Source organism: Dermacentor silvarum, chromosome 10 (assembly GCF_013339745.2).
Source record: "Dermacentor silvarum isolate Dsil-2018 chromosome 10, BIME_Dsil_1.4, whole genome shotgun sequence".
Lineage (NCBI taxonomy): Eukaryota > Metazoa > Arthropoda > Arachnida > Ixodida > Ixodidae > Dermacentor > Dermacentor silvarum.
In genome coordinates this window covers 54,212,603-54,233,616 of record NC_051163.1, presented here as the reverse complement: position 1 = coordinate 54,233,616, position 21,014 = coordinate 54,212,603, and positions in this window count along the sequence as shown.

Sequence of the window (21,014 nt, the reverse complement as noted above, 5' to 3'; positions counted from 1 at the left end):
TGGCGCTGCTCGGCGTTGGCCGGTGATGGTTGTCAAGGTGAACGGTGGTGGCAGCGGATGCTGCACAGTGAAGTGCTGGCGGACCAACTCGGGCCTGTCCAGAGGGCCCATGTGGCGGCAGAGGGGCTCGGCCTCTCTGCCCCGACGTGGGAGCGCGCCCCGCATCAGTCCCAGACTGATTCCTCAGGACCCAAATGAAGTTCTTCATACCATACCAGGCACTTTCGGCACGAAAGCGAGGAAACGCGATCGGCGTCGGCAGCAGCGCTATGCGTCCCACTATACCACATTCACTCCTCCTATTCACCTCGCATCCCTTATGCTGCACGATGCTATTTTATTGCGATATCAATTATATCGACACTCCAAGCGGATCTCTGCCGTCGGCGTCGTCCTCGCCGTAAGGTTACGTACAAAGTCCAACGGTGATTAAATCGTCGCAGCGCGCCGTATGCCGTGGGGGGACGGGAGGGAGGCGAGGCGACGTTTAGCAGCGGCACCAAATACATATTTATCTAAAAACGTTCCGAGGCGAGAAGGTGGTAAAGGCTTCCGACGCTGCTCGACGAGTGTCCCGTTCTGATCTCGTCGAAAACCTCCGAGCCGCCGGCAGAGGCACTGGCAACAGTCACCAACGCCGCGCGCGTTCAGTGCGAACGCGGGAGAAACGCCGACGGCGTCGACAACAGTTCTACGTGTAGATGGTGCTGCTGCATGTCCAAGTTCATACAGCTCATAAAACTACTATACTTACTCCGCATAGCTCTCTACGAATTTTCTATCGCAATTGAGGCTTCGCCTTTCGGGTGAAACTGCGACATTTTTTTTTTATATACTCCGCTTTCACTTCCTCTCAGCCCTCTCTCCCCCAGCTCGGCGAAGCTAGCTATCGCACAGCTGATATGAGATATGGCGTTTTGTGTTTACGCCACGAAATTTTCCGACCAACGAGAGGTATACAGCTTCGCTGTAAAAAAGAAACAAAAGGTGATCCCGAAGAACATATTAAAAAGAAAAAAAAATCTGAAAAGAGTAATACGATGGAGTTATAACAAGTGAAAATGCAGCTATTGTCATCCCCCTCACGGTGATATCTAAGCACCACAACAGAAATATGAAACGAAGAACAAAAAACTTTTAAACTCTAAAACATGATTCCGACGAAGTCACCGTACCGGAAAATAAAACAAAGTGAGGCCATATCGGGCATTTAATAAAACCCATGATAACAATACTTCAAAACTCCCGAAAATTCACAGAATTCGCTAAAGAATACGCAGGGAGGCCTCTGAAGGTCTTAGCTCAAACGTAGTGAGTTCTTCAATTATTGTGAGGCTGGAGCAGGCTGTTGAAATGTATGCTGAAAGGGTGTGGCCACTTAATAACTCTTTTCTTTTTTCCCTCTCTCGAAAGTTCCTCCCGGCTTAGGTACTGATTCGTGCTCTCTCTGGTTCTGGCAATTCTTTCACTCTCGCACTAAAGACATTCATCCAAGTGATCATTTCCTACACACTCCTCCCACTACGCTTCAACCAATCAGCGGCGACCACGTATCAAGGACCCACCTAGCATTTCTTATGCTATATGTGGCAGCTATGGTGATCCCGACGAGAGCACCCCCAGGCTATAAAATGCTCAGCGTCCATCTCGGCAACACCATTCTCACTCTCAGCCCCCACCAAGTCAGATCTTTATCGAATCACGACCGTTCTCACAGGATACCTTCGAAAAGCCATTACTGTGACATCCAGCGACTCGTCGGTGACAAAACCTGTGAGACATCCCTCGTTGGCCGGTCTTCATTCAGCCGTTAGCTTCATAGGAGACCTGCGGCTCAAACTCAATTACGACCACCGGCACAGGCGGACGAGATGAACGCAGATCTACCCACGAATGGGACGGCCTCTCCAGGCATCGACTGCTCTGACCATGGAGGCTGGAGTGTGCCAAATTCAAACGACACCGTGCAATGGAAAAGTGGATCGCCATCGAAGCCACCGCTGTCGTGGATGCGCGTCTGCATGAAATGCCGGGTGGCTGCTGACGAGACGATGCTGTTTCCTTGTGGTCACATCTTGTGCAAGTCGTGCCTCAACGAAGGCTGTTACCGCGGGAGAAAGCGAGCTCGGGGAGAGGACGGAAGCAGTGAAGGCAGGCGGCGTCGCATCTCGTGTCCCAAGGACGGCAACTTGTTCCTCGACGGCCACATCACGCACCTGTCCTTCCTAGTGGAGGACAAGAATTGACTGCCAGTGCGCTGTGAGTGCCAGTGCGATTTAATTGAGATTGCTAAAACTGCAAATTCGCCTGTGGGCTTGCACGTTCAGAACTGGAACCTTCGCGTTACTGTCTCGGAGTACATAGCATCGCTGCGACTGTTGTGTGAACCCTCTCCCGTTTCGGATAGGCTGTATTCCGCTACAAGCACGTAGCCTTTGACCACGTACTTTCAACTTCCATAAAACTATTGTTCAATATGTCTGTGTGTCCTGCAAAACGCTAATAAAAAAGTTTATTCCGTTCCCAAAGTCGCTCTATTGTTTGTGCAATGCAGTGGCCGGATGGAAACGGCTGAGCACATGCATTACGTGTACTCGCACTGCAGCCGATGCGATGTCCATCCGACCATGGACTATCTAGTAACCCATGTAGGGGGGCAAACGGTTAGCGATATAGATAGATGGAAAGTTAACTTCCGGAAAACGCGTGAAGTATGTTAAAAATACTACCGCATTGATAAGGCGGCTATGTGTAAAGTGAACTTGACATTTCCGCCATGTGACAGGGTTGGTCGATATCTCGGCGATTTCGTGGACATATCTACGTAGTTATCATGTGCGCCAAATGCTTGCTTGTACCGGAAAGCAGGTTTACGTAACACCCGCCTGATGGCCGATAAAGAGGGCACCTTTGTTCCGTGTATAAACAAATACATATTTCTGTATAAACATTACTTAGACCAGGAAAATGGTGCACGATACGCTAAATGCATATGGTTAGCATATAATGATAATTACTATCCGAAGTCTCCTATGCAGGTAATAGCGGAAAAGGGGCCTTATGCCACTGTCGGAATTCTTGGTAGAAGGTCAAATAAAAGCCTAACCACTGTTATCAATGGTAATCTTCAGCAGAGCTCGCTTGATTGCTGTCCTTAAGTGATTTTGAGACTGCTCCAATTCCTGCATTAATAGGTATAATTGTGCACATGTTGGAGACACCCAAATTTGCCGAAATGACCCAGTTATAAACAATACATCGGAGAAATGGGACTGCCAATGAACGTTAGGATTAACGGACATCCTAAGGACACGCCGAAGAAACTTCTGAAAACGGTTTCAACTTCATCTAAATGATGGCACACGTACATGAACTCTTAAATAAGCAAGTTCCTTATGGGATATAGTGAAAGGACCGCAGGGCTAACGCCCGTCTGCTAAGTGCTGAATATGAACAACTTCCATTATCTCATGTGTGAGCTGTAGTCCGGCGCTGCCCACGGTATTGCTATGGTCAAACAAAGGGTTGCACCCACTCTCTCTGCAATGGCATGCCAGCCACCCACCGGCAAATGTATTCACGTTGTTGTTATGCTCCCTAAGGTGATCATTCAAGCATCATCCTGTTTGTCCTACGTAAAATCTAGTCAATGACTGGGGTGAGTGGTAGATGACGCACTCGGTGCAATCAACAAACTTGTATTTGTGTTTTTTTTTTCTCGCACTGTTATTCAGCAACAGCATTCGGGTTATCCATACTGCATAGCCTTGCTTGCTTGTTAGGGGCTGAAAATACTACTTGTATATTCGATCGTTGGGCAAGTTGTGCGACAGCTTACGTTTATATGAGACCACAGCAACTTTGTTGTTGGTGTTGTTCAATTTCATAGCGCCTTGCTTCTCGAACGTGATTCCTTGAGAATTTAGCCTGCAACAGAAACCAACACACAGTTGGGGCCGGATGAGAACCAGATGATCTGTTGGCTGAGACCATTATCAATCAAGTAGTGGCGAGGCTTCCGCAGAGCGTTTTGAAAACAAATACTTACGATTGCCCGCTTGACTAGTTTGGAATGTGAAGAACCATATGGAAGCAATGGTTTGTTGGCACGAGGCTTGTGGTTCCAAAAGATAAGGTTGCCGCCAAGGGTCAATATTAGGCCCAGAAATTCAACCTTCCTTCGAAAAGTAGTTCGTGCGTCACGTGTAGCGGCATGAGACACCTTTCAGAATTGTTAAGAACTTTTTGTACAACTACGCGAAAGTGGTCAGTGGAACAATAAAAAAAATTTTTAATAATCATCAACATACCTAAACCATCGCATAACATTTGTTCCTTCTAGCAACGGAGACAGCTTGTCGTCTGATACAGACACTAATCAAGCCCAGAAAAAAAAGTGCGATGCACGACCCGATGCCAACACCAGTATAGTGAAGATGCGGTCTTCCATCCATTTTACAAACACTTCGTTTAGAAAAAAAAATGTCGCAGTTTCACCCGAAAGGCGAACCGTCAATTGCGATAGCAAATTAGTAGAGAGCTATACGGAGTAAGAATAGTAGTTTTATCAGCTGTATAAACTTGGACATGCAGCAGCACCAGCAACGCGCAGAACTGTTGTCGACGCTGTCGGCGTTTTGCCCGCGTTCGCTCCGAACGCGCGCAGCGTTGGTGACTGTTGCCGGTGCCTCTGGGGGCGGCTCGGAAGTTTTTGGCGAGGTCAGAACGGGAAACTCGTCGAGCAGCATCGGACGTTTTTGCCACCTTCTCGCCGTGCAATGTTTTTATATAAATACGCATTTGGTGCTGCAGCTAAACGTCGCCTCGCCTCCCTCCCATCCCGCCACGGCCTTTTGCGCGACGGAAGAAGTTTTGCTCTCCGCAGTGCGTTCGCTCCCCGTGAAAGCGCGCGTCCCTCGCGCGTTTAAGCCTTTGTCAGTAATTTCCTTGAGATTTATTATTACTTATTCCGATTTTTACCAGAAACGGCGGTCACTTACAGGTAAAATACTAAGTTTGAATTGGTAAAAGCCAGGGAACATGTGTAATTTTCTGCCAAAACATTCCTTACGGGGAATTCAGTCTTACGAGACCGAGTGATAAAAAATGTCACAGTTTCGCCCTAAGGGCGAAGCAATGAATGCGATAGCAACACAGCAATCTCATACGAAGTAAGGTGAGCGGCTTTGGTAGCAACAACACGCAGAACTGTTGTCGACGCCATCGGCGTTTTGCCCGCGTTAGCTCTAAATGCGTGCGGCGTTGGTGACTGTTGCTGGAGCCTCTCATATAAATAGGCACTTGGATGATGATAAGTGGTTCTTGAGGGAAAGGGAAAGGTTGGCGCTTGGTGCCGCAGCTAAACGTCGCGTCCCTTCCTTCCCCCTCCCCCACGGCCTCTCACGCGTCTGAAGAAGGCGCGTTTGCTCTACATATATGGTGATTGTAAAGGAGAAACGAGACGCCTAATTCTGCAGCCCTTAAGCGAGCACGGCGCAGAACGCGCGTTTGTTCTCCGCCGTGCGTTCACTCCCCGTGAAAGACGCGCCCCTCGCGCCCTTTCACTCGCACATACAGCGTTCGGCGCGCGGCGATGATTTCATCTCCAAATGACGTCATACGGAACCTCACGGCGACGGCGACGGCGACGGCGACGGCGACGGCGACGCCGAGGGCGACGGCGACGCCGACGGCAGAAATCTGCTTTTGAGTGTCCATATAATTGCTATCGCAATAAAAAACATTCCGAGCTGTTCGTGCCAGCTGTTTTCGGTGCCTTTAACTAAACGAGGAAGGCTTAGTGCGCACAAGTTGTTGGCCTTTGCCTTAGGCGTGGTAGAATAAACTGCATTATGGTATATAAAAGTGGCTGCGACCACTTCACAAGATGCCGTATGGAATGTGTCCTGCAAGAAGGAGCGCAAAGCCCCCCCCCCCCCCCCCCTTGGATTTGTAAGTTGATTGTGGAACACTCTACTCTCGTGCCGTTATGGTAGCCACCGTAGTGCCAATTCACTTTTCACAATGCCGCACATCAAGCAGTTGGTGGTACCTTGGCAGCCATCTTGCGAGTAGTTCATATTCCCCCACCAGGCGACGCCACTCACTCATGACTGACGAAAAAATTTTGGCTTTTCCTAAAGCAGTCTGGGAATATAAGGAACTGGTGGACGTTATGCAGCATGAAATATGGCAGACCCGGCAAAACAATTGTTGGATTGGAAAGAGGAAACCACGTAAGTGGTGGAACAAGAAAATAAAACAAGCTATAGAAGAGCGTAAAGAAGCATCTAGGGCTCATCGAGAAGCCAAAAAGTTGGGATTACACGAAGAAGAGGTGCTCCTTAGATGGAATGCATACCGAGAAAAGAAAAGGGTGGCGATTGAGCTCGTGCAAGAGAAAATTAAATTCGCAAGTGAACGTTGGGTGCATAACATTCAGAAAAGAGACAAAGGCGCCCCAAAAAGATTCTGGAACCATATAAAAGCACTCGGAGCTCCAATTAAAAACTCGCAAACGGCTATAGGGATGAAGACGGTAACATCTACGAAGGAGACGATGCGCTACGCCTACGGTACATCACAGACGTTATTAGGGATAACTTCAGCACGAGAAAAAGCGTAGTTCAGACAACAGATCCAGCAACAGCAGAGAGGCCTCAGAGATTAAAATTTAGCATAGAAAGCTTTTATTGGAAAAAGGCAGCAGAAAATGCCCCTAGCAACACGGCAGCAGGACCCGATGAAATCCCAATACAGCTAATCAAAAACCTCGGTCCAAAAAGCAAGGCACTGCTGACTAAAGGCATAAAGCAAGTGATTAGAACAAAGAACAAAGATGAACCTCATCTACAAGGGCAAAGGAGATAAGGAGAAGACGAGGTCGTACAGGCCAGTTACAGTAACGTCGGTGATATATACAGGGTGTCGCACATAACTTTAGCCAAACTTTAAAAATATGCAAATGCCACCTAGCTCAACAGAACCACGTTAAAGCTGTTTGCGGTTGCTTAGAGATACTCAGAATATTTTTTGCATTCCACCTAATTCGGTAATTAGTCTTAATTATTTATTCAACTTTTGAAATATTAAAATTAGATTAAAAGTGCCAATGAGAAAACAGTAGAGCAACATGAAAAAAAATGTGGTTGATCCCTCTTATATAGGAATCGGTATAGAACACGAAAGTGAAACGTGTCTTCACAGAAGTAGTGTAATGTTTATTGCACATTGATATATAATGTATATTGGTGTTTTGTGGCTAAAGCGCCCTTAGGCGTTAATGCACCCACGCTGACGCCTGGTGGCACGTCTCCTCCATCACGACTACCAACGTCGATGACCATGAGCAACCGTCGTGCATATGGAAGCTGCACTACGCTGCACACGCTAGCACAACGCGAAAGACGAAGCACGTAACTGACACACTAATACAACGCGCAAGACAAAGCACGTAACTGAATCGTCACCGAGTCAAATCAGCGCGTACAGCGCGTCGTAATTGCAGCCTCCGCGATCAACTTCAGAAACATATTCAGAGCTAATTGCCGAGGCCATGCTCCGCTGTGCTGAGTACGGTGAACGCCACCTAGGTGGCGTTGGTAGTGCTTCTTGATGCCAGCGTCCCTTCGAATGCTGGCATCGAGGCGTCGTAGTGCTGAGACCACCGAAGCGTTCACTGTCGGTGCGCGTTAGTGTCATAATGCAGTACTTCTCTTTTCTGCTCGTAGGCGGCGGCACCGCCCCGAGCAAGAGCGCGGGTACACGGAGGAGTGTTAGATATATAAGGCGCGTCTGTGTAGCTCTCTGCAAATGCGTTTGTGGCGCAATGGGTTAAACGCTCGGCGATCTATCGTCGCGGACCGAGAGGTCGTGGGTTCGATTTCCAAATTTTGCATGTTTGTGGAACTTTTTCTTCTGGTTTCTTTCTTTGTATTATGTTCGTGTACATTGTAAGAACGTCATATCCGTGACGGAAATACGTCAGTGAAGTCTTGGTGGACCCCGGCATAAAACACTTTCGTGTTAAAAAAAATGTTGCAGTTTCGCCCGAAAGGCGAAGCATCAATTGCGATAGCAAATTGGTAGAGAGCTATTCGGAGTAGGGATAGTAGAGTAGTTTTATCGGCCGCATAAACTTGGACACATTCGCTTTCTAACTGAATTGACAAGCGTGGTGTCATCGCGCACAAGCAAACATGAATAGATCACACTGAATGACTGCAGACAACGACTGTCAAAACGCTGGCAGCAAGCGCAGCCGCTGCAGCCAGCGGGCGAAGAAGCGTGCGGTCTATGGCTTCAACAGAAACTGAGCGGCGAATGCACAAGGCATACATAGGTCTGAGCCGTGTGGAGATAAGAGACGGTGCGGGCGACGGCCACCACAGCCAGTGCAAGCGTATTTGTTGGCAGAGTAGAAGTTGTTCCCCCCCTCCCTCCCGCGCTGCCTCCCCGCTTTTTTTTTTAATTTATTTTTTTGCTTTCGCGTGGGAGATTGCGTTACCAGTTCCCCTTGCGCTGGGTTGCAAGATAAGCATTTGGGGCCGTAGCACAGCGTCGCCCCGCCTCCCTCCCCCCCATACCCCCACGGCCTTTTGGGCGACAGTCGCGTTTGCTTTCCGCCGTGCGTTGGCTCTCCGTGATAGCGCGCGTCCCCGCGCGCTTTTACTCGCGCATACGGCGCGCGGCGACAATTTTATCGCCCTTGGAATCTATACGGAACCTCACGGCGACGGCAGAAATCTCCTTGAAGTGTCCATATAATTGCTATCGCAATAAAACACCCGATACAGCTTTCTGTTGCTCAATACGTGCTACATAAAAGTGTTTTTCCGTGCGTGAAAGAAGCCCGCGAATACACGCATACTGCCTCGAGCGACCAGTCGCGCGGCAATTCAGCGTGTATTCGCGGGCTCCTTTCACCCACGGAAAAACACATTTATGTAGCACGTATTGAGAAACAGAAAGCTGTATCGGGAGTTTTTTTTATGTTGCTCTACAATTTTCTCCTTGACACTTTGATAATTAGGATAGTACTTCTAGAGTTAGATAATTACAATTATTTAATTAAATCTCAGTAACGAAAAAAATACTGGCGGCTACTCCACTGTACTGGAAACAATACGCACTATGTTTGCTTCGCGTAATGCCGTTCGTTTTTTTTTTTTTTTTTAAATCGTGCTGCGTGATTGCTGGGACACCCTGTATAATGGAATGCGACGGTATCCACCCAGCGAGAACTGTAGGCAACGTGCAACTCCCAGGAGCACTTGGGTTTAAGGTGGAAGGAAACATCAACAGATAAGCCGTAGGGATAAACAAGAGATGATTAGAGTACTGGTGGAAAAAAAAAGCAGGAAAAAGATGGATACGACCTGATCTCTAAAAATCATAGGTAGCGGTACAAGGTAAATTCTTGAAAAAAAAAGAAATTGAATAATGAGAGGTATACAAAAATGCTAGATAAAGAACATGTATAGTGTACCTGAATAAAGCAAGCAGGCTAGGTTACTATTTGTCGCCGTCCCGTTTGAAAGGGAATGCCAATAAATCATCATCATCATCATAATCATGAAATGCTCTTTGACGATGCAGCACAGGCTTGGCCTTCAGTGACAGGAGACCTACCTTGGTTGAAGAAACGCTTCTCCCCCTCTCGCCCCACACACACCTTTTATGATGGCGGCTGCCTGACACGTCAATTGTCGCTTTGTTGATTCGCGCGGTTTGAATACGAAGAATACAACTGAACAATAGTATGGCAAATTCCTTCTCACCATGAAGCCTACCGCAGGCTGCCTTTGCAACGCAGGTTGATTAGTGTCTATTTAGGAATCACAGTATCATAAAGGAACACGACACAAAATAAAATCACGTGACTGTCGACCCGAGTTTCTCCGCGACAATGAGACGCGCCCCGAAAAGACGAATACGTTTCTGTCCTGTGTTCTTTTTCTCCTCTCCCTGTCCTTGCGGCCATCTTCTTGACCGGCACAAAGCACTTACCACGTGCAGAGGACAAAGCGTGGATTTTATTCGTGGTTGTGAGAAGAAAAGGCAGGGGGGAGTTTTGCTGGTCTGACAATGCGGATGGCTGACAGCTGAACATAGGCCAGCCTGAACATAGGCCAGCAGGGGGATAGAGTAAACAGTAGATCGGAGAGAAAGCGATTGAGCAACAATGGGTACAGGGGCTTTTCGTAGTGTTTGAATCATTCACAAATTATGCGCAAAGTGCCGCACTCGCCATGCTGTCGGCACGAGGTTTTCTAACATGCACGTAGGCACAGCCATGTGTAAAGCGACGACTGCTCCAGAAAACTACACAGGCTCTGATGAGCCACGCGGACAGAGGTGTTTGCGGTAGTAACTGAGTGCACTCTCGCATTGTGTGGTTTGTCACGAAACAATATACCGACAGCGCATGTGTTTTATGTTAAATCTCAGACTGATATATTAAAAGTGCGACACAGTAACAGAAGATCGGTCCAAGCAAGAGGCTATGTTTCAACCAAAAAGCGCGCTTTAAAGTGCATAGCGTTCACCGCCAGCGTTACCCGGTCAACATTACGGTTACATAAGCTGTAGTTGACGGAAAGCGTGAAAAGTAGTCAACGATTTTTGAATGCTGTCGCGTTCTCTTCTCGCTGCCGCGTCCGGCTTCTCGCTCTCTGGTTCCGACTTTTCTTTCATTCTCCCCCCAGACACATTCAACCAAGTGACCATTTCTTGAAGACCCTTCCTAAGACGTTGCAATGGATCAGCGACCACATATCCATGCACCACCTAGCATTCTTCCGTACCAATCTCTCAAATGTAGCAACCACGGTGATCCGGACGAGAGGCCTGTCAGGCTATAAAATGTGCCGCGTGCATCTCGACGACACCAATCTCATCTCTCAGCCTAGACCAAGTCAGATCGCCTTCACATCCCGGACATTCTCATCGACAGCCAGCGGCTCGTCGTTGACAAAACCTGTCAGACATCGCTCGTTGACCGGTCGTCATTCGAGCGTTAGCTCCATCGAAGGCCTGCGGCTCATGCTCAACTACGACCACCCGCACAGGAAGACGAGATGAACGCCGATCTCTGCCGGCGACCCACGAACGGGACGGCGTCTCCAGGCATCGACAACTCTGACCGTGGAACCTCGAGCCTACGAAATTCAAACGACGCCGCCGAATGGAAATGGGGATCGCCATCGCAGCCACCGATGTCGTGGATGAGCGTCTGCATGAGGTGTCGGGTGGTTGCGGACGAGACGATGCAGCTTCCTTGCGGTCACATCTTCTGCAAGTCGTGCCTGAGCGACGCTTGTGATCGCGGTAGAAAGCGAGCTCGGCGAGAGGACGGCAGCAGTGAAGACAAGCAACGTCGCGTCACGTGTCCCCTTGACAGTCACTCGTTTCTCGACAGCCACCTCACGCGCCTGTCCTTCACTGCGGAAGACAAGAATTGTCTGCCTGTGCGCTGTTCCCATGCCGAGGTGGACTACCGATTTCTTTGATATTTGAAAAACTGCAAGCTCACCTCCGGGATTGCATCTATAGAACTGAAACCTTCCCTGTTATTGCCTCGAGGCTCGTAGAACCGCTACGACTGTTCTGTCTGAACCCTGTCCCTTTTCAGACGGGCTGTATTGCGCCACAAGCACTTAGCCTTTGACCGCGTACTTGCAACGTCAATGAAACTCTCAATACATCTCTGTAACGAAACGCTAAGAATATAAAGTTTCTTTCGCTCTCAGAATCACTCTATAGTTTCTGCAATTCAATGCATTACTTGACGTCGCACTGCACCCGATGCGCTCCCCATTCGTCCATGGACTATCCAGGGACCCTTGTAGGCGAGAAAAACGGTTAGAGATATAGATACATCGAAAGCTAGCCTCCGGAAAATGCGTATAGTATCTTAATCATACTAACGCATTGAAAGAGCGACTATACGTAAAATGAACTTGACATTTCTGTCGTGTAACAGGGTTTGTCGCTATTTTGGCGAATAGGCATTCGTTGACATATATCCGAAGTTTATATGTGCCAAAATGCTAGTGTCTGAAAACAGGTTGACATAACCCCCGCCTGATGGCCGATAAAGAGGGCGCCTCTGTCCTGCGTATAAACGAATACATATTTCTAGATAAAAACTACTTTTACTAGGAAAACGGTGCGTGATACGCTTAATGCTTACAGTGAAAGCGGTTTAAAATGACTAATGAGTGCTTAGCGCATCGATGCCTCCTTAACGTATAATGAAAATTTCAGAATTTTAACGGAGATGATTTTAACAACTCTGACCCCAACTTTCCCACGAAGGTGTTGGCGAAAAGGGTTTCCATGCAACTGCAGAAAGTCTGCAGGTAGAAGGTCAAATCAAATTCAGAATAGTTAGGTGTAATGCTTAACCATTGTAGTTAATGTTAAACTTCCGCAGGACTCGCTTGCTTGTTAGCGTTAGATGACTTTGACACCAATTGAATTTCTTCAGTAATAGGTATGTATAATTGTGGACAGGGTGGAGACAACCAAGTTCACCCAAGTGACCGAGTCAGAAACAATACATCGTGTAAATGGGACAGCCAATAAAAGTTAGGATTAATGGACATCACACTGACACGCATGAGAAACTTCTGAAAACATTTAAATTGCCAGGTCATGCTGTCGACAAATTGAATTTCATATCCTACAGCCACGCCTTCGTCCACCTAGAGAAATGATGATTCATACCTCACTTAAACGTCCAATACACCGCAACCAACAGACATGATTGTTTCAAACACAGCTTTTCGACACAGTTTATCTTGAAAAGGCAGATCTCATTTTATGGACTTTCTACGAATGTTCACAAACGTGTGACAGGTGTTTACGCGTGAGCACCTAGCTGTCACTCTGACAGACGCTCACGCACCTGTCATCAAAGTGTTGAATATGAACAACTCCTATTATCTCATACGTCAGCCGTTGACCGGCTCTGCCCACGGGTACTGCACTGGTCAGACAAAGGGTTGCACCCAGTCTCTATACAATGGCACACCAGCCACCCACCGGCAAATTTCTTTACGTTCTTCAGAAGTGAGAGCTGGGCGTGTGGGTGTGGTTCCAACTCGCAACTAACAGTTCTTTTCGAACGAAACAGCATAAGTAGAAAAGCACAAAGAAAGGAGAACTGATACTCTGTCACGTGTGCACTGAACGGAAAGTAGCACATACGTAGAAACCACGTGGCTGGCAAATCAAGAATTGATTTTCAAACAATCTCGTATATTTACGTTGTTGTTATGCTCCCGCAGCCCATCATTCAGGCATCGTCCTGTTTGTCCTACGTAGAATCCGCTGCATCAAAGGGAGAAGTGGTTGATGACGTGCTCCGCGCAATCCACCACCTTACTTTTATTCTTATTTGTAAGGCTGTTTCGCAGAAGCATTCGGGTTATTTATACGACATACCCTTGTTAGCTTGTTCGGTGTGGTAAATACTATTTGTAGATTCGATCGCTGGGCAAACTTTTTTTAGTGGTGCGATAGCTAATGTATATAGGGGGCCACAGCGACTTCTTTGTTGTTCAATTTGATTGCTCCTTGATTCTAGAATGCCATTTCTTCAAAATTCTGTCTGCCACAGAAACCAACACATGGTTCGGGCAATCAGCCGGAGAGAGACGGATGCGCTGTTGACTGAAGCCATATTTCAATCAAATTTTGGCACGACTTGGGCACCGCGTTTTGAAAATAAGTATTTACGATTCCCCACTTCGCCAGTTTGGAGTTCGAAGAATGATATAGAAGCAGTGGTTCGTTGACCCGAGGCTCGTAGTTCAAAATAAACATGGTTGTTACCAAGGGTCAATCTTAAGTCCAGAAAACAGAACCTTCCTTCTACAGACAGTTCATATGCGTCACCTGTAGCGGCATAAGACACTGTTAAGCAATGTTAAGAACTTTTTGTACAACTGGGCTTAAGTTATCAGCGGAACAATCGACAAAAAACAAAAACTCATCAGCATACTTAAACACTAATTACATCGATGCCTTCTAGCAACTCAGACAGCTTCCCGTCTCACACAGAGAGGCGTGAATCAATTATGCAGGACCCGATGCACAGAGCAGTATTTTGAAGATGCGGTCGGTCTTCCATCCCATTTGACAAAAATTGTGTTCAGAGAAAAAAACTAGTAATCCTTAAAATAGGTGGATAGCAAAATCTCGGTTGTCGCAAGGGATTGGGGGGGGTACGGCGTATTCAGCTACAACTTCCGGTTCGAGACCACGACGCCGTCTATGCCGCCGTCACTTCATGCCGATGCTTCACGCGCTTTGTCTTTTATATACTGCGGAACATTGGTGAAAAGCCATGATGCAAGCACCGCTGGGCAGTTCCAAAATGTAGGCGTGAGCTATCGATCCTTCGTACTTGCGTTGGCGCCCTTAGACTCGTATTTTTAGATGTCAGGCATTTCATGCCCTAACGTGTTTGTGTCGCGTCAAATAGTCATATAACGTTTATCAAGCGCAAACGTTTGTCGTGCGCAAATAAACGTTCGCGAACTTAAGAAGTAGTTTTTAATAGATGGTAAGTCAACCTAATAAGTGGCTGTTTGTAACGCTTCCCATAACAAACAGTGCTGTCGATCGCTTCGTCCGCTGTTTTGTCTGCAGCGGTGCCCAGCACGCGCCATGTCGTCGGCTGCTGTGCCATCGCAGTCTCCCGTTTTTTCTCGAGACGTATGTCTCCTATAACCGCAGAGAGAAAGCACTGATTTAAGTATCTGAAAAGATCACGAATTATTTTGATGTTAGCTCCCTCCCTCTTTCGTGCAGCCTCAGTTGCATTTTCGTTGTACCGGAATGAAGACGGCACATAATCAATGTGCTGAGGATCCTTGCTGGGTGCACCTGTGTGTATTTAACTGATTGTTAAAAGGGGGTATTTGTACTAGAACGTTGGCAGACGAAGTTATTCACCAAAACACTTGCCTGTGACGAAAAGATCTTCAAATATTCTGGCTCCTACGTTCGGTGCCCACAGCTCGCCGTTCACGGTCGCACGTTTGACGGCAACTGCCCATTCACGTTTGTGCGCTTCATTCCATGAAAAACGAAACATTTTTTTTTCCTTTCACGGAAGAGTTCGCGCACCCTAATGCCGAGCAGCCAACCATAATCACGTTGCTGAAGCGTGTTTTCTTCGCGATCAGCGGGAAATTGCACGGTAGAAACTGCTGACAAGGCTGAACGAAGCAAAAGAAGCGCTAACCCTCGAACCGGAAGTCGCTAGCTGACGACATCGTCATTTTGCTATCCACCTATTGGCGACAGGGTAGGTAGACCGCTGCCATTCTGAAGGGCAGCGGCTTAGTATTGGCCAATCATCTGTTCAGCAAAGGTTAGTATGGAGTAATGTATATTTTAAGTGTGTGACGTCAAGCGAGATTGCTTTAAGGCGTTTGACTGGAATATCCTTGAGATATGCCATTAGTTGTACCGTTTTTTTTTCACCAAGAACGAGGGTCACTTAGAGGTAAAATAGTAAATTTGGATTGTGAAATGTGAGCGATTGGCTGCTGCCATTTGTCATTTTGCAATATGCAGCATTTTCGCAATGTCAGCAACGTGGGCCTGCCTTGGGTGAATAACAAAAAGGACAATAATTTATTCCTTTAAAACTTACACCTGGACACTGTGACTACCGATGCAAATTATTTCCACGGCCTCCAGCAATACGCGAGAAATCGTGGAATAACGCTGCCTGGCACAATATATTAAAAGGTTATTTGAATTAGCAGAAATTAAATGTTTTTAAATAGGACGCGTCATGCGCGTCATTCTTAGACAGGCGCCACATGCATTTGCCATGAAGATTTGGTTGCATAAGTTTAGCATAAATTCCAGATTTAGCTTTTACGACAGTCATTAGTATGTGACCAACAGAGGCAGGCGTCTCCGCCCACAAATTAAACGACGTGCGCAATACAAGCCAACAAAAATGAGAGGAATGGGAACAAAGTGATGAGAAAATACGCGAATTAAATAAATTTTCGTGTTTTACTACAAACAAGGTTAATGCTTGTGATATTCCTCAAGTTTACAGGGAAATGGAAGTGGAATTAAGGCGAGCGTTGATGTCGATGGTAACGGAACGTTCTGCCTACTTTGGAAAAGATCACCCCACCTTAGACGCGGAGCCTGGCACTCTCTCTTCTGCCGTAGTTTCTCCCATTGTTGCCCCAAACACATCCACATATGCGAACATTCTCTAACCCCTCTCGACACGACGCTGCAACCATTCACGACCGCGCACGGAGGCCCCACCTACCAGGCTATAAAACGCACAGTGTCCATCTCGGCGACATTCTTCTCATCTCTAAGTGCATCCAAGTGAGATCTTCGTCACGTCACGAACGTTCTCTCCGCGTATAACCTCGCCGATCTGCTGCTGGCAGTAGGCGAAGCCAGTGAGACGCCCATCATTGCCCGATCGTCTTGCGAGCATTAGCTTCGTGAAAGACACGCTGTTCAAACTCGGCTTCCACCACCATCCACCTAGGGACCGACTACTACCAGAGATGAACGTAGAAGCTGTCCTTCGGCTATCCAGGTATCGGACGACCGCGCGAGTCAACGACGACCCAGACCACGGAAACGGGCAACGTGGATCTCCGTTGCAGCCATCCTGGTATTTCGATGCCCTACCCGGTAACACTTACACCCTTGAAGGGTTCAACTGCCCATTCCTGAACGAGCGTCCAATCACTTTCGTGAAGCCGTTGTCGTGGGTGCGCGTGTGCGTGAACTGCAAGGTGGTTGCAGCCGAGACGGCGCTGCTTCCCTGCGCTCACACCTTATGCAATTGCTGCCTTGAAGACATTTGTTATCGCGGGACAAATTCAGCTCGTTACGAGTGTGGCAGTTCTGAAGACAGGCACCGTGGAGGCTCGTGTCCCCTGGACCGTGATAGCTTCGTCGAGACCGACGTTGTCGACCTGAACTTCCCTGTGCAGCATCTCATGAAACTACCGGTTCACTGTTTTCATGCCGACTTTGGCTGCTGGTTCAAGGACGAGCTTGGAAAACTTGAGGATCACCTGCGGGAATGCCTCTTCAGAGCTACGACTTACGCGTTGCCGCCTCGGAGTTGGTAGCGACGCTCCGCCTAAGCCTAGCATCGCTGGTGTATGAGCCTGCCCAATGTGGATTCCCATAGCGTTTATGGTGCGCTAAATATTGAAGCAGCTGTCTGAAGATATGCATGTACTGCTAAAAGGTTTAATAAAAGGTTCCCGAAGTTTTTCCATGTTGTGGATCAATTATATGCATTGCGGTTGACGGCTAAAACAGCCTTACCAACTGCATGACATGGAGTATCTTCATCAGCCAATTTTTTATGTCTACGACATTTATGCAGTAGTTTATGCATTTATACCGCTTTAAGTATATTCCTATTACCCAGTAATCTCTTGAGGTAGCTGTTTCCTCCTTGCGCCTGTAAGTTTTCTAATTTCATCACGCCACCTTATTTACTGACGTTCTCGACTGCGCTTCTTTTAAAGGTATTACGTTTATACGGTGTGCAATACAGGATTTTTTTTTAATGCAAGTGGATCTGAGTATAGCAAACGTGGCCTCTTTGACACGTGGTTGGGGGTCTCGGTGGGTGTACGCATATATGTGCGCATATATATGTGAAGCCTATAACGGTGCCAAAAAGCTAGCGATTCATGGGCATCCATGGCGTCCGTGTGACTACCGACTAAGCAGCGCCAGTAAGCACCTCTTTCCTACGTTAAAAAAAATTAACAACTTCTGCATAATGCCCTATCTTTGCCGCTCGCAGGCACATCTAAAGCACACGAACTTCTTAACGGATCAGACAAATTCATGTTCGACGGCTTCTTTGAATTATTAATTTGGTATGTGCTAGCTAGTATGGCAGATGAGGTACCGAAAGGGTCTAGCTCACTAGGTTTTGGCATTGCAAACAAGGTAGAACGACGCGTAAATCACGAGATGGCAATCGTGCCCGCAAAGTACCAATCGGGGCGAAATCATCTGACATTCGAAACAGACGCCCGATCGCCAAACACCACGAAGTATACAGCCACGCGCACAGACTCCTTTACGTAAGGCGCACTGCTTGCAACGACGCCGATTGTAGCACGTGACCTCGTTAAATCGTCAAATGTAGAAAACGTAATACCGTCACTGGTAGTGATACGTGCCGATAGAAGTAAGGGAAAAATGCGCATAAGGTCATCGACTACGATTTTCAATGTAAGCGAATAAGTAAGTGTTCGTTGTTGCTTTTCTTTTTCATTCGTAATTTTATTTGAAGGATTCACCGTTGAATACGAATGATCTGTAACTTGTCTGGCTGTACTCGGTTGTACTGTTCTTCTCGCTACCCCATTTCCTTGTAAACTTTAAATATTATTTAGCTTTTCGTCTGATTATGTATTACCCGCCGCCCCCCTCCCATCTTGTGTAATGTCATAAGGGCCTTTAGGGTAATGAAGAGTACGCTTCGAGAAAGCTATTCGGGTAATAAAGGAATGGCGCATATGAAGGCGTATACGTGTTGCAGTTATGATATTTATAAAGCGTTTGTTGTTTCAGTGGGTAATTCCGTGCAGAATATGTACTGTATGTTTCTGCGAAGATTTAACGCAATTTTTGAAGATCACTTGTGGCCAATAGCACATTTCTAATTCTTGAGCTGGATTTATCGAACACGCGAACATTACTTGCACGAGAAATGTAAATGCACATTCGAATAATTTAGAAAATATACTAATGAACCTCCATATAGTTACTTTATGGCACATTATACAATTTACGAATTGTAGCCGGTGAGATCGCAAGGTTTACCCAGTTACAAAGGATTTTCAGGACGACAAAAGTTTGTAGATATCAATTCCGGAAGTTGGCGACGAAATACATGGGGCGTCCCAGTTGCTTTTGTGCTTTCGTGCCTAAAATGACCGTTTCCTTTTAAAAATATAAGTGGAGAAAGAGTATTTTTACCTCAAGTCTGACTGCGCATCTCTCGAAACCGGTGCCATCCTTAGTATTCGCTCCAAGCGGATTGCAATATATGTCGGAATATAATTAAGTGAAAAGTGAATTAGTGATTTTTGTGAATAAGTTGGTTATGCATCTCAATTTCTCGGGCGATAATGGCCGCCTCTTCTAGTGGACAGCTCAAGGGCTGGTCAATAACCACTATCTTATTAGCATTAGCAGGTTCGAAAACATAAATGCGTTAACTACTAGATACTAACCTGAAAATTCGAACTACCTCCGTATGCTCTGTACAATCACAAAATCCTGGGGCGTATTCTGAAACGTTCGCCTAGGCGAAATTTTCTTTTTTCGCGTTCAGGCGTGCGCCGATTGCTGTTTTAGCAAAATTAGATGAGCTGATTGGGTGGTTGAGCCGACGTCATTCAATTTGCTCACCCAGCCAATCAGCGCGCATGCTGATTTCGCCTAGGCGAAATTTCGCCTAGGCGAACGTTTCAGAATACGGCCCCGGTGTAACTATCTGTATAGGACATGACGCCATAACTTATACTGATTTGGTATGGGAATGTCGTGCTGCGTGCGTTCTGAGCCGTGATCCGGCGAATAGCAGCGAGCATCGGTGACCCTGCACTAAGTTTCGTCTGACTCCGTGCGACACACCGCTGCAAAAACAAACGACCTGCGTGTTTGTTCCATGCTGTTTTGTATTGCTCCAAGTGGATTAAACCAGTGACTGCGCTTTATAAACACATGCCCACGGCCGTTGATCTTGCACCGTAGCAGTCACGCGCAGCGTTGTAGAAGGCACTGGGTGACTTTTCTATCGCGATCCGGCATGCCATGCCATTATCATCACGAGAGCGCTACCCCTAGTGATCAAGATACACAAGTATTATTTATACAGACAAATAGCGTTTTAGAGAAGGACGATTTGTTGAACGGAACTATTCGTCACTCGCGGAGGCTATCGGCGGCCGCGCTTCGGTCATCTGGCGGGCCCTCTTCTGCCTTCTTAAGAAGTATCCTACTATAGTTGTGTCAGGTGAATGCGGCCGCTGGCGTCCCTATCTTGGAGGCTACGTGCGTTGGTTTTGGAGGCTAGCAACCGTATAATTACGGTTGGTTTCGTGTGCTGTTGGTTTCGTGTGCGCTGTTGGTTTCGTGTTGGTTTCGTGCTGTTGGTTTCGTGCTGTTGGTTTCGTGCTGTTGGTTTCGTGCTGTTGGTTTCGTGCTGTTGGTTTCGTGCTGTTGGTTTCGTGCTGTTGGTTTCGTGTGTGCTGTGTTCTCGCATGCGTGCTTCGAGTTGAAGCGCGAAGGCAGCACTAACCAGAATTCGCTCGCCGCTTGCTGCCGCTATTCATCACGCCAGCGTTCTTCCAGCGAGTGTCCGCGCGGTCATCGAGCGAGATGTGTTCGTGTTTACCTTTGGGCGCTTGACATCGTGCTTGATAATTAGTTCTTAAGCGAATGTTTATAGCAGTTTATGCAATTGATAATAATTTGCTATCGCAATGAATGCTGCGCCTTTCGGGTGAAGCGCTTTTCTGGTCTGCCGTCGTTTTCCGCGCTGGTTCAAAGATGACAAAACAGCTGTTGTAGCCCTACAAACGATCTGATAGTGCGACGTTAGTGTTGATGATTGGATGGAAAACATTTATCGAGTCCTGTAGTAGTCAGTTGCCTCACAAAGTGGGCTGCTTCCTCGTCGGGACCGGCAGGCAGAGCCTTTTGGCCGCGTCGTGGGCTTGCTGGACGGCCTATAGTTGCTCGGTCAGGTCCGGGCTGTGAATCGCTGTCTTCAGCCTGCCCCGATCATTGGTGAAACTTTCGTTGGTTTGGTTGCACGACCAGAGCATGTGTACTAAGTCGAGTGGTGCATTGCAGTCTGCACATTGTGTGTTAGGATATTTGTCTGCCATGTAGAAATGTAGCCTTCTGGCGTGGATAATTGTTTCTTTGGTAGTCTTAAAGTAAGTGCCTGTGGCCTTTTAATG